Consider the following 13,443-nt stretch of genomic DNA (forward strand, 5'->3'; position numbering starts at 1 on the left):
CAGGTGCTATTTTAAGACGTCTTTCTCATATTTTTCAATACCACGTGAGCGCTGCAGGGCTTAATGTCGGTGTTAGCGACCTTTGTTTGATTGTAAATAGCTGAGCAAATACGGCGCAGTTCTCCCACACCTGGCTGTTCTATAGCTGTGCCGCATATCCCGTGCACTTTCCTCGGGGGAAAAAGGGATGAACAACCGCAGGCGCGTGGCAACGGCTGCAAAGTGTTTGCACACGAGGTGCCCTTCACATAAATGCGGCACGCATAACGTCGGGCATGTCCTCTTTGTTTTCAGACTCTCAGCAGGAGTCGCTTTTTCCCATTTTTTTGATATTGATACCCCTTTTTTTCCTGGGGATGGGTTGGAACCAAAATCCGGTTCACGGTCAGTTTTTTTTCTTTTTTTTTTTTTTTTGATAGAGCCGTGCTGATTAGCTCGAGAAAAGGAAGAGTGCATGGGGGTGGGGTTGTGACTTCTTTGCCGGAGTGAGAGTTTGTCTTGGCACACGCAGGGCTCCTCTTGAGTTGCCGTCTCTTTCAGCGAGCAGTTGTAACGTTGGCTTGCGCTCCCAATCACTTCGGGGTCCCACTGCTAGATATGGAATGCTGCCTCGTTGGCATATAGGCCACCGGGTTTCGTTTTTCTTCGGCTATCTCTGGAAGCCTGCCTCCGTGGCAACTTTCAGATAACCACGGAAAAAACCCTTCATGTTCTGGGGGGGGGGGGGGGAGGGGGTGCACTGAACTGTTGGCGTACTCCTTGAAAGGGCGGAGGAAACGAGCGAGAAACCGGTTGCGTTTCGCAGTGTAATCTGTCCCAATGCGGTAGGGTGCAGCGCGGCGTTTAATGTTTCCCGTTCCGAAAGCGCTTGAAGTTTTCAGAATCTTAAGGCGATTTCGAATGCTTGCGGCGGTTTCGGTTAAACAGAACACGCTTTCCGAGGTGCGAGATAAAGCAGAGAATCCAGCTGGGGTCGTGCGATGCGCTACCGCGTAGGCACCTCTCCTTGTAAGACTATTTCACTCTTAGGCGCATGGTGTTGGTGTAGTTTTTAACTTATGCCTAGGCTTGGCGAGTCTCACCGCCAGTGCCTCTCCTCAAGCGTATGCTGTAGTACTTCTCTGTCTCACAAGCAAGCATTGTCAGGCCGATTGTTGTCAGTTGGTTTCATGTTCCTAGGGCATGTCACGTTAATTCTTCGGGACATTGCATAGCTATGAAAATTGATTGATTGATTGTAGGGTTTAACGCGCCGACGCAACGCAGGCGGTGAGGCGCGCCGTGGCGGAGGGCTCCGGATTAATTTTGACCACCTGGGGATCTTTAACGTGCACCGAAATCTCGTGCACACGGGCGTTTGTGCCTTTCGCCTCCAACAGCAAAGCGGCCGCCGCGGCCGGGAATCGAGCCCGCGACCTCGTGCTCAGCAGCGCAACGCCTTAGCCATGAGCCACCGCGGCGGGTAGCTATCAAAATGAAGTCTGGTTTATTAAAAGCATCGTTGGAGCGATGTAAGTGCGCCGACTTAAGTCGTGGCGCGTTCATTTGCGCACGCGTTTCCAGAAGGTAATCATGGATGTCGTGTATATGCAGCCGACACCAGCTTGGATTGGAGCATTTCACTGGAGGTCCCGCCCGCCCAGCCTCGCCCTTGACAACGAGGGACGCCGAAGTTTCACAGCCCGTTATGTCTGGCAGTGCGCGAAAACCGTACCGCGAGGCCCTGCAGTTTCTCATTTGAATACCGGTTGTGGTAGGCTGTGGTCCGTATACGCGCCAACGTGACAGGGCGTTTCCTATTTCTTGATCGCGCTCTCACCCTCGCTGTTGGCGCCGTTCGCTGGGCACGAAGCGAGGTAGTTAGAGCCCTTGCTCTAGTTTGTTCGAAAGCATCAGGGCCGCAGGTATACGAATAGCCCCGTGACCGCGCCAGTCTTTACTCGCCTAGGTCTAGCCCTTCAGGAGCCGCGCCCGGGGACACCGCTCGTCGTCGCAACCGTACTGTTCTTCTGATGGGGCTACGTAGCCTCGGTGAGGGCACGCACTGCTGTAGGTGATGCAGCCAGCATGTGGTTTTGCACCTGTTTTGGCGGGCTGAATTCTTCCCGTTCAGCGGTACGTACGTCACCATTTCCCTCAATCTCGACTTTCTTCCTCTCGATGCACAATATCCTCCGTGATGGCTAGAGCCCAAAGCAGAGCGGGTTCATGACGAGGTATCCTGCTTGTATTTGCTTGCCCGAAATCCCGATTACTTCTTTCCCATTTGCGAGAGAGCTCGGCTGGTTTGGAAATAATAATAATAATAATGTTGCGAAGCCCTTAGGCAGCACCACAAGCGCTGCGGCGGGCTTTGTTGCTCTCTTGTCGGCAACTGTTTGCCAACGAGCTGTCCAAAGAAGTGACTCTGTGTCCACAACTTCCTCGACTGGGGCATGCTCCGCACAAGGTCTCGTGTTCGCTGTGCACGCGTTTTTGTAGTGGCAAGAACAAGCGACCGGAAGGCGTGAGATAACAGCAGCTCGCTGGGTAAACAGATCCCTGCGTAACGTCTGCGATATTTCCTTTCTCGACTCCATACCTGTCGCGTCTTATCGCGCGGCGTGCGGGCAAAGCATTGTTTCAGTTCCAACTCGCGTTTTTTTTTTTTTTTTTTTTTCTCGTTTTGTCGCGTGCAGTGGAAAAGCTTACTATCTGCAAGAGGTGAGAGGCTGACGCGAAGGTGCGCACCCGAAGACATCGCGGTTTTGTCCCGGAAATTTATATCGCGTAACGCGCTTACAAAACGTGCGATCATATCAGCTCCTAAGTGCACCCAAACTACGGTATTATTTTGTACCCATAGGAACTGATTGTTCGCGTATGTTGAATAATGGGCTAGTTGGTATTTCGGCATTCTTGAAACGGACTCAATGGGTTGTCTTGTATAAAGTGAAGTGCGCTTCAAAAACGAATCAATAGCTATAAGACAAGTGCGTTAAGATTAATATTTTTTCTCTAGCAACACACTAGAACTAGGAACGTAGCGCAAAGTCACATGCGTTCTTTTTTCCTGTGTAGTGTTCCGCGCGCTTCCTTCAGAATGAGCCTTCACCAACCAACCCCCCCTTCAGCTTCCTCTTCTTACGCATACCTGCTTTGCTTGCCCCCTTCAACCGCGTGGTAAATTGACCCCCGGATGGTTCTTTAGCACAGTCCAAACCCGCCGCGGTGGCTCAGTGGCTAAGGCGTTGCGCTGCTGAGCACGAGGTCGCGCGTTCGATTGCCGGCCGCGGCGGCCGCTTTTCTGATGGAGGCGAAAAGCAAAAACGCCCGTGTGTACGACATTTCGGCGCACGTTAAAGATCCCCAGGTGGTCAAAATTAATCCGGAGCCCTCCACTACGGCGCGCCTCATCGCCTGCGTTGCGTCGGCGCGTTAAACCCTACAATCAAATCAATCTGGCACAGTCCAAGCTATCCTCAACCCTAACAGCGTAGCCAGCGTTCGATCCGCAGTGCGTACGATTTTTTTACGTTTTTAGAGCTAATCTAAAAACGTTGGTTGGTAATCCATACCGCTACACAAAGAAAAGACACACACACACACACTCAGGCGCCTGTGTGCCTCTTTTCTTTGTCGGTTTGTGCGCTGTGTAGCAGTTTGTGCTGATATGTAGCGTCTTTGTCTTGCTACACTGCATCCTTATTTTTGATCTCAATAAACGGCTATCTGCTGCTTGCATTCGTTGTATACGCGCGCCCTGCATGCGTGTTTTCTAAAACGTCGTCCCCCGATAAGACTCCCTTGAAGCTTTGCTGCTTCGCTGTTCGGCCTCTGAGGACGTGCTTCCGCTTTTGTCCAAGTAGCATTGGCAGACCACTCGTCGTCGGGGATACTAATTGCCGTTTTCCTGGGGGAGACTGCGTCCACTTTTGGTCTTTTCGAGCTTTCAAAAACGTGCCTGGCGGTGGTGTCTAAATAAAGCGTCCAGGCGCGGTTGACGCCCGTGCGCATCGCTGCCAGGAATCGAACCTCCGACCTTGGAACGCTTCACCGCCGCGGCGGTCTGGCGCCTTTTCGCTCGCAGCTCTCGACAGCTCCGCGGTGCGTTTGCCAGCGTTCCATCTCGGGCGATCGCAGCGAGCTTCGGCTGACGGCTGATCCGTACCAGTGTCGATTTCTCCCCCGGTGGCAGTATCCGGTGGACAGAAAGGCGGCCCTCAGAGCGTCCGCTTCGGGTGTCGTTTTCAATGCGACCGGATGCAGCCCGTACAGCTGATGCCTTCACTGTGTCGCGGTCTTTTTACGCCTAGTGGCTGCAGCATAGGATCTGCGATTTCGGTTTACACATCTGACGATACAGAAGCTTCATTTGTTTTTGCGGTAACTCAATGGCAGCAACGGTTGTGCGTCCGCCAGTCACTTTCCGCAGCCGAGCGATCCTTGTCGATACCATGAGGAGACTCGCTGTGCTACCTTCTCGGTGCCTGTTCGCAAGGTCTGGGCGAACATTTTGCAGCGATCCGCCCAGAAACCTTCGCAAGAACGAGCTGGGAATGATGCTGGTTGCCCGTCGTGCCGTTACTAGGTTCTTGGTCCTGTGCTTAGCTGGCGCACGTCTTCCTAGGGCGCACAGCCGAGAATGCAACGATAGCAGAAGCCTGGCCGCTATAAAGGCTGCACCTCCGCAGGCATGGCCTTACTGCGGGAAATCAGTTAGACTTGCACTTGGACTGCGCATGCTCGGCTATAATGTCGGCGGCGTCCACGTGTATGCTCCCCGCCGGCCCTGGCCGTACAAAAAAAAGTGCATTTAGTTTTGTACGCTTTCCCAGGGTAATTCGTGCTGAACAATAATTGTTTCGAATAATGCATTATAAAGTCGAATGGCCTATGACCTATCGCAACTCAGGTGGACAGCACCACAAAGGAGCGTACATATTCTGCTCTTATTTCCTCTTGGCTTTCCTTCGTACCTGTATGTCGCTGTAAAAGCACCTTCGTGCAGCTTGCTAGTAGATGTGCGGAGCTTCGGGTTCGTACTCACTACCGCTCCCGAGCCAGCCGCCCCGTCAATATCGTACGAACATTGGTCAGGTGTTCGATAGCTGTGTGCGTAAAACACAACGCCGCGCAGAGGTGTGTGTAGCGGGGCAACAGGGTATGCAGTGGAGTGTGGCCTTCTGCAGTTTCCATGTACCTTCCCCACCCGTTCGGAATATGTCGACTTCGTAGCGTGTCCAAACCCCCCTTCCTAGCTTGCCGCACGAATTGCACCTATTGTGCGTGCACGCGGTGGCGTTAAAATTGGTCTGTAATTCACTTCTGCGGCGTACTAAGTGAGTCCGCGGATTTCGCTTTCACTGGCTGCAGTTTAACGTATACCTACGTGTTTGCAGATTCTCTGCATGCTGTGCAATCCGTTAGTAGGGTGCTTTCACAATCTCCTACATCTCCAGCCGGAATTTAAACCCGTGGCTCGCGCGGGTGACGCCTCTGTTTCATTGCTCCTGACGGCATCGCTCCTGATTAGTCGCCTTTGCCTGCCCCTGAGGCTTGAATGCGGCCGTTTGTGGGCTTTGGGTCGTAGACGATATCATCCCGCTCGTCTCCTGGGTGTTTGGCTCATTGAGCTCGTCGGGACGTCGTTTGGCGTTCCGTCAGCTCGGCGGCTTGCACTGCCGCGGGCGTCAGGCGACCTCAACCGGTCTGCTTCGCGCGAGCACGCTGCAAAGCGTGCCGTCGGGAGCCCGCGGGGCTCGTTTTCTTTTCTGGCCCGCGCATACCTGGGCAAGCTTCCAGCGGCCACCTGCGACCACTCGACATGCTTTCTTGGCCGCTGCCAATAGTGCCCTTGAGCGCTACCGCTGCACTGCACCAAGGAGAGCGCTCTGCTTTCCACAGCCCGTGTACGTGGCGGCCTCCCGTCTGGCCGAGCCGGTTGGTTGCGAGCGCTGGACACCGTGGAGGTTGTCCGCTGCCGACACTTGCGCGCGCCGCCGAAACGCTCGTGTCGACACACTGTCACATCCGCTGGGAAACGGTTAAACCTTCTCGAAGATACGTCTAACAGCACGCTGGGTCATTCGCACGCGGTTGGCCGCGAAAACTGCAATCTCCTTTTCCACCGAGTGCGAGAAAATTCCTGTTATCCTATAAAACTCAAGGCCGCGGTGGGGCTTTCAGCTTTGGAGCGTAAAATTCGTATTTTAGGGAGGGAGTCCTCGCTACTCTACGCTACGCGCTGCCCCCTTGACCTGGTTTTGCGAAGAAACGTCTCTCAGCACTCGCTCGCGCGCTCTGCTCGTTCGCATTCGTGCTCCTACTCTTCAACAAAGTAATGGAATTAGCACAGGCAAACCCAAATTGGCCAACCACCCAACCATGTAAAGCAAACAACGGCTAAGGAAATGCGGGCTGGTTCGAAGCAATGATTTTCGAGGTAATCTATATCGACCAACGTCGTAATACTTCAGCGGCATTCATACCACGAAGCCGTGGTATTCCACATTGGCGCGTAAATTTGGCTCGTATACTGGAAACACAGTCCGACGGTTGTGATGCGAAACATCCCTTGTGTACAGCAGCGACGTAGCGGTATCTGGCTGGCAATCTTGGCTATGCAAGCCAAATCTGCAACCCTGCAAGCGACCATGAACTGGGTTTCACAGCCATTGGGCTGGTTGGAGAGAGAGCGAGGGAGAGGGAGGGTAACGTTTGTACAAAAAGCTCCCCCTTGCGACCTGGAGGCCTTGGGAGGTGACTAGCACCTGGTCCGAGACCTCGGAGCTCCGCAGGGCCTGATCCCAGGCCTGGGGGGTGGGGAGGGGTGACCGTCAAGCGCCTCCCGTTGTCAGCGTCCACAGGGTCGGCTGTTCGTCTGGACCATTTGCTACCGCACAATCTTTTTCGCGTCATTCAAATGCTGTTCAAATTCCTCTGAGCAGTGTATGTACGCGATATGGATAACTGCAATGCCAGACCCGATAAGCCCGCCGAGACATCTCTGCTGACGTGATTACTTTAGACCCGCGCGTTCCTTTGCTCTGCATTTTTCTCGCGGACTTTGCGTCAAAACTGATTATGAGGCAGTCAAGCTAAACGGTTCCTGAAAGCGCACCAATCATGGTAACTCTCGTCGCCGCGCGGGTCGTGACGCGTGGAAATCTGCCACACGTGGTTTCGTGCGTGCGTCGTTCCCATTGTCTAATTGCGCCCTGCACGCGTCGGTCAGCCAAAACGTCGCAGGTTCGGAAGGACGTTCCCTGGAAGTGGAGGGCGAGAGAAAAATTGACGTTGCAGCCCCCAGTCGTTAGGGCCGTGTTTCCTTGTGCAGCAAGCACGCGGCGGGGAGCGGCAATACGTCAGGCAGGGTTTTCTTGTTGCGCGCTCTCGGGCGGATGGCGCCTCCCTCGTCGGCCGTCGCGTGCTGGGGCCGACAGCCCCGCCTGCGGCCCCGTGTGTTGTGGAAGCGAAGGATGTCCGACTGCGATAAGCGGAGAGGCGGCAGTGTCGGCTGCGGGCACTGCGGTTGTTGCGCCAACCTCGCGTTCGGCCTGGCGGACCTCTTTCGGCCGTCACAAGTAGCTCAAGGGTGGCGAGCGGGCCATTTGGGCAGCACTGTTGGTGCGTCTGCATCAGATGCGGCGCGCAGAGTTGAATGAGTCTTACCGCGCCCGTTGTCAATAGCAGCGAAACGCTGCCGTGCGGCGAGAAGTTGATATAGCGGCCAAGGGCGCGTTTAATCGCTGGAACTGTGCAAGGGCCGTGTATTTCGAAGGCTCTGTGAAGTCTCCCGCCTGGCGTGTCTGCGGCAGCCTCGTGCTGGGTTCGCCTTCGTCGGAGCGCTCAGGTTAACGACACTGCCTTGGAGCACCCATTTGTCTCGCAGCTGGCAAACCAGTTCCTTCCTACAAGCCGCGAGCTTTGCAAACGTGAAAAACGATCGCCCCGTGTGCCGTCCGCCGATCCTCATTTGCGCGCCGGGCTACTTACTGCCAGCGTTTTTTTTTTTTTTTTTTTTTGAAAACGTTGCTTTCTTCTCGCCCAAGGGAAGCGGCGCATCGCGTCGCGGCCCGGCGTTCCGGCACGTTCCTTCGCCTTGGCTCCTGTGGCGTCCCTAGAATATATTCTAGGGACCGACCTTGGCGTCACCACGGCTCGGTCCGTGTATCGAGCGCTGCACCGATCGCCCAGGGTGACCCGTAATCCGGCGTCTCTGCGTTGCGGTCGATGATCCTTGTCTTTCTCGATTCTAAAAAGGAGACAATGGTTTCGGTCCATTGCCGGATCGCATTGAATCCCGTGGTGCAGTTACGCGAGCGAAAGTAAGGCGCAAAAGCTCTTCCGAGCCGATGATCTGGAATACTCGGCGGTAGAGCTTCCGAGGTTCGGCTTTCGTGTAAGCCAGCGCGCTGCTAAGCGTGCGAGGCCGGCAGTGATGGCCTCTTGTTATTTTAACTAACCCAGTGTAACCTCTAACCGCAGGTAAGCTGATGAACTGTGCATGGTTACACCACATCCGGCGTATTTCCCGTCACTCGTTTCCCTTCAATGCGCATCAACGCCGAAGACAAGGGACAAATGGTCTGGTTCCCCGAGCACGCAGTCAGAGCAGTAACTTAAGGTACGTGATACGTAAAAAAAAAAAAAAGAAAGAAAAACTAACGGTAGACATTGAAGTATATTTTCTAACTTAATTTTGGAGTCGTAGCTTAGGCGGTCGTATGGTGTAAACGAAATCTACAGCCAGTACCTGAAAGTTCAGTCGGTACCTTTTGCTGTTCAGAAGCTTTTATTGGATTCGCAAAACTCGGAGCAATAAAACTTGTCGTCTCGCGTCCATACATGTATTAAGCGGGGGACACATGGCCGTCCGGGCAATCCCGTTTCCGTCGCGGCACGTCAAATAGAGAGTTATAGCATAGCGTGCTCCGTCCGCTAACGCTACGGCGGCGGGTAGCGGGGCGCGACTGGGGAGAACAAATTCGTCACGGTGGGGTGGATTAGTTCCGCGCGGCCTGCCTTCGCCATGCCCGCTCTTTCCCTCCGCTGAGGGGCAACCTCCTCGCACTCCCCGCGCGCGCATGCGCAGTCCGGTCCCGCTACCCGCTAACCTTAGCGTAGCGTACGGGAGCCGCTATGCTAAAACTATGCTAGCAGGTTGGATGCGCGCGGGAGCGGCCGACGCGGCGGGTCATACTGCAGCCAAAGCGGTTCTCGGGGCGGAGACGCGTGCGTGGACGCGTGCTTTTCCGCTCATGTGTTCTACCGTTTAGGTGACGCTTACGCGCACGTGCCTTTCATAGCTCGCTAGTTCGCGGCTTTAAAGAAAGGTACGGGGCACAATTCTTGCTTGGCACTTCGAACTAGGGAGTCGTAGAATTATGGGCACTGAAGAGGAGAATTGTAAACATTACCGTGCGAAATCAGTTATGCAAAGTCCAAAATGCACAGGCCAACTTCTGGACTGGAATCTTTCTCTCAGCCGAACAAGAGCGTGCCTCGCACCTTCTTCCCCGCCGATCTGCTAACGTCGGCTATGGCGACACGCTGGCCAGTCCGCTGGGCTAAATCTAGCAGATTGTTAGCGTGTTTCACCTGCAGAACCTGTGCATGTACAAAGCGAAATGAGTGAAAAAGCAATTTTTAAGACTGTTGTCGCATGCAGTGGCATAGCCAGGATTTTTTTTTTTTTTTTTCAGTGGGGGGAGGGGGCGGGGCTTAGGCAGGCAAGGCGTCTTGTGCTGTTTCTGTCCAGCAATGAAGTCCAGTCGAGTGCGATTTGAAGGTTCTCGCGCGAACATCGGCCAGCCAAGCGCACTGGGGGCCTAGCGGTTCGTTTCGGAACCCACGAAAATCGAGATTTTTGCGCTCTCTCCCACGTTGGCTGTTCCATGTCACAACAACCCCCCCCCCCCCCCCCCCCACGGCCAACTTGCCACCTTTCTGTTTTAAGCTTTACATTCGTTGTGACGAAACACAGACTTGGTGGCCTCTTATATACGCCGACGATAACAAAATCGGCGGGGAAAACCTGCTAAGGCATGCTGAAATTGGGGTGAGGGGGGGCACATTCCCGGTGTGCACCCTCTCCACCCCCGGCTACGTCCCTGCACCCACTGTGACGTCATTGCGGTAGTCTGTGCGGCGGCTGCGGACGGCATAATAGTCGACCAGTGTGGTTAGACCACACAACACAGCCGCAAAAAGGCTTCGATAAAGTTCATAATTTAATTGGAGCTTGGTTATAGCGTGTTCCCAAAATCTTATCGTATTGCGCCTCATGAGCAATGAGACTGGCAATTCGTTGGTTTCATTTTCCCACCCCCTTCACAGTAGCTTGGAACCAAAAGGAGGGGTAACAGCGCAAATTAGACAGACACGAGAAGAAGGAGACGACACGCACAGCGCTGACTTACAACAGTTTATTCCTTTTAGTCATGAACCAACAGTCCCTCCTTTTAGTCATGAACCAACATGCCCAAGCCTCAGTACTTGCAAGCTTGGAACCTACTCTTTGCTGGGTCTATTCTCCACTCAGAGGGGTTGCAGCATTTCAGCTGTCACCTGCAAGCCGAGTGCTTGTCTTGTCGTCCTACTTTGTCGTCGTGTCCTTGGCGCGCCAATTTTGAAAACAGTGCGCACCAACGTGCCCCACAGCGTGTTTATGGGAGCACCTGCAGCCGAGCATTACCCGGCGGTCGCATTTAGCCGAGCCGGTGCGCGCCCCTGTGCCTTTTCAGGCCGCACAGGTGGCTCCTTGCCGCCCTGACCTTCATTTGACTTTGGCGCTTAGCGCGGGCGTCACGTCACGGCAGACAGCGACTCGGGCGTTGTCTCGTCTCTCTAGCTCTGCTGCCCCGTCCGACGTGACTTGGCGAGTGTGCCAGTTGCGACAACATTGCGCGCACGCAGCCAGACTGTTTGGCAGCGGCTCCCGAGATCGCTGCACCCTGCGGCGGGGCCTTTCCCCCGCCGACGGGAGCGGTTTCCCACGCGCCGCTTGTGCCAGACACGCGTTTTGCTTCGCCTGCCGAATAAAAACTGTGTTGTTGTGGGGGGGCCCTCGGCAGCTTCAGGCTATATATATATATAAAAAAAGAATCGCGGCGTCGTTTGGCTACAAAACGCCTCGACAAAGCCCACCCCTCGTGAGTCATGCCGCGGTTCACTGACCGTCGGCTTCTGTTCACGCATGTTCAGGGAAATCGATTCACTCGCCGCTGCGACTGTCTAAGCAGCGACGCCGGAGTGTGCTGGTGCGCCCTGACAACAGCTGTGAACTGGTTTCATTGCAGCTAGCGGCGTCAATGTTCACAACAAGAGCATTTAGAATTACCCGTTGGCACTGTCCTGCGATTGATCTAGGGACATATTGCGCACCTTATTGCACCTTGTGTGTACCGTATTGCGCAGTTGGATTGACGGTTCCGGTATCCTAGAGCCGCTATGTCGTCTGTGTCTATTTTACAAAGATATTCTAGACTATAGGTTAGTAATCCGATAGTGTACGTGTCACGCCGCTATTTGCAAAGGCTGATCTGCATTTGGCGCATTGCAGCGACTTGGAGATATTTCCGCGCCATTTTGCAGCGCGCCACTGCTGCGCAGTACGAAGGCAGGACCGTAGAGCTAGAGCCACTAAATAAGCTACGCTCTAGTGGCTCTACGTAGAGCGCCGAAGGTCAAGAGCCGGCTGTGCGAGCTGCTGCTGCTGCATCGACGGCGCCGACGAACCTCGTGACGTGACAACTGTAGCTGCGACTTCCGTCATGAAATGCGCGATTCCCGGGCGGCCAGTGGATTCCTTTCAGGCGTTCCCGATTTCGTCGTCGCTGTCCAGCCAGGCCTTTCCGGCACTGTCTTGCGCCAGCGCGAACAATTTCTTCGAAAGCTACGAGCATAGAGAGAAAAAAATACGAGCAGTATGATGGCCCCTTTCCTTGGCTTTCCATTGCCCGTAGCGGCTGCGATGCAATGCCAGCGGTGGCCCGTGACGTCAAAGGGAAAAATGCCAACGTGCGGCAGCGCCCGTCGTGCCGCAGTGCTGTCGTCACGTCACTTGCGCCACTCTTCGGCCCGCTGGCCGCGAATAAATATCAATTACCAGTCCGTCAGTCTCGCGTCCGAGGAGTGCCTCACTTTTTAGGAAGAAGCGGTTCGCTTTCTGGCTGCCCGCTATATGTTTATGTCGACGGATCTCCGAGGCTCGTTTCGCAAGACTGCGCCGCCGAGGTCGTTTTGTTTTGCCTTCACGGCTTGGCGGCGGCACGTGCTGCTTTGCCGTGCTCTAACCTCGAAACAATGTGTTGCTGGCGAACATCCGGTTTTCTCCACACTGCCTGTCACGAATGTGAAGCTCGCGACCGCTTTTCTCGCGTGTTTGACGAAATCGTATTGGAGAAGCATCTCTTCAATTCAATTGGCCTTTTTTATTATGATCCTTACGCGAGGCAGAATGGGTTGCACACAAGAGTTGCATGAGCATTATTACGTAGGGCGTTGCTTATCAATGGGAGTTAAAAATCAACTTCGTGGCGGGCCTGTCCTTTCGCAACCACTGCGATCACCCGCGTTCCTGCTGATGCTATCACATTCGAAGCTGCTGTTTCTTTCTTTCCTTTTTTTTTTTTTTTTTTTTGAGGGCAGAGTAAAGTAAGTTTTTCGCCATTTGTTACAGTCCAACCTCGTTAATTCGAATTCGCATCATTCGAACCAATAATTTAAGGATTTTACATTGCCTTTCTCAAGTTGTATTTTTGCACCTGTGGGCCCACTCAAAACTCGGTAGCGTTGCTGTTCTTCCTTGGCAAGGATTCTACGCTCAGGTGTCCTTTCGCATCATTTACCAACTCATTTTTTGTTTTTTTCTGGTTTGCGTTACGCTGCCTCCGGCCCTCTACATCCGCACGCTTTGGTACTTAACACCCAGCGTCCTACCCTCCGCGGTGGCTCAGTGGCTATGCTGCTGAACGCAAGGTCGCGGGTTCGATTCCACTGCAGTTTCGGCGCGTTAAACCCCACAATCAATCAATCAACAGCATCGTATTTTGACGCTCTTTGGCCACGATCCATTGCTTCTCGAAGCAGCAACATCGTTTTACCTGAACTTAGCCGACATTTTTAGAGTTGTAGAGAGTAAAACAAAACCGCAAAGCCCCCAAGGTGTCGGCGGCTAAAATTTCTTGAAGAGGTAATTTATGGCTCCTGAAACTGCGAAATGCGTGGAACCTAGTCTATTTGGCGGCTGCGGTCTGCGCCTCCAAGCCTCATGTCTGCCTAGTGCGACAGACATTGAGCCAGCACACGTTTATTTTAAACGCAAGATTCGTTGCCTTGATTGCCAAGCCGCACGAATGGCTTTGACGGCGACGGTATGCTTCCACCGAGCGGATGACCCGCCGAACACCTATCTTCTTGAGTCGCTCGGGAACGTTGAAGAGGCACGCAGCTGGCTGC

At 54.0% G+C, this 13,443-nt stretch overlaps 1 protein-coding gene across 2 annotated transcripts in view; it reads left to right on the plus strand.

The window, feature by feature from the left end:
* The window catches only part of Hex-a (Hexokinase A), a 36,485-nt gene that overhangs the window by 5,263 nt on the left and 17,779 nt on the right, over positions 1-13,443 (plus strand). Inside the window, exon 2 of one of the 2 annotated variants that reach the window (XM_077687943.1) lies at positions 8,470-8,608. The exons of the other annotated variant lie outside the window; for it this stretch is intronic. The gene's annotated coding sequence lies outside the window, so the exon portion shown is untranslated. The remainder of the gene's footprint in view (positions 1-8,469; positions 8,609-13,443) is intronic. 2 annotated transcript variants of the gene reach the window in all.

The sequence above is a fragment of the Haemaphysalis longicornis genome, unplaced genomic scaffold, assembly GCF_048455015.1.
Source record: "Haemaphysalis longicornis isolate Haplotype H1 unplaced genomic scaffold, Haemaphysalis longicornis Haplotype H1 scaffold_1, whole genome shotgun sequence".
Taxonomy (NCBI): Eukaryota; Metazoa; Arthropoda; class Arachnida; order Ixodida; family Ixodidae; genus Haemaphysalis; species Haemaphysalis longicornis.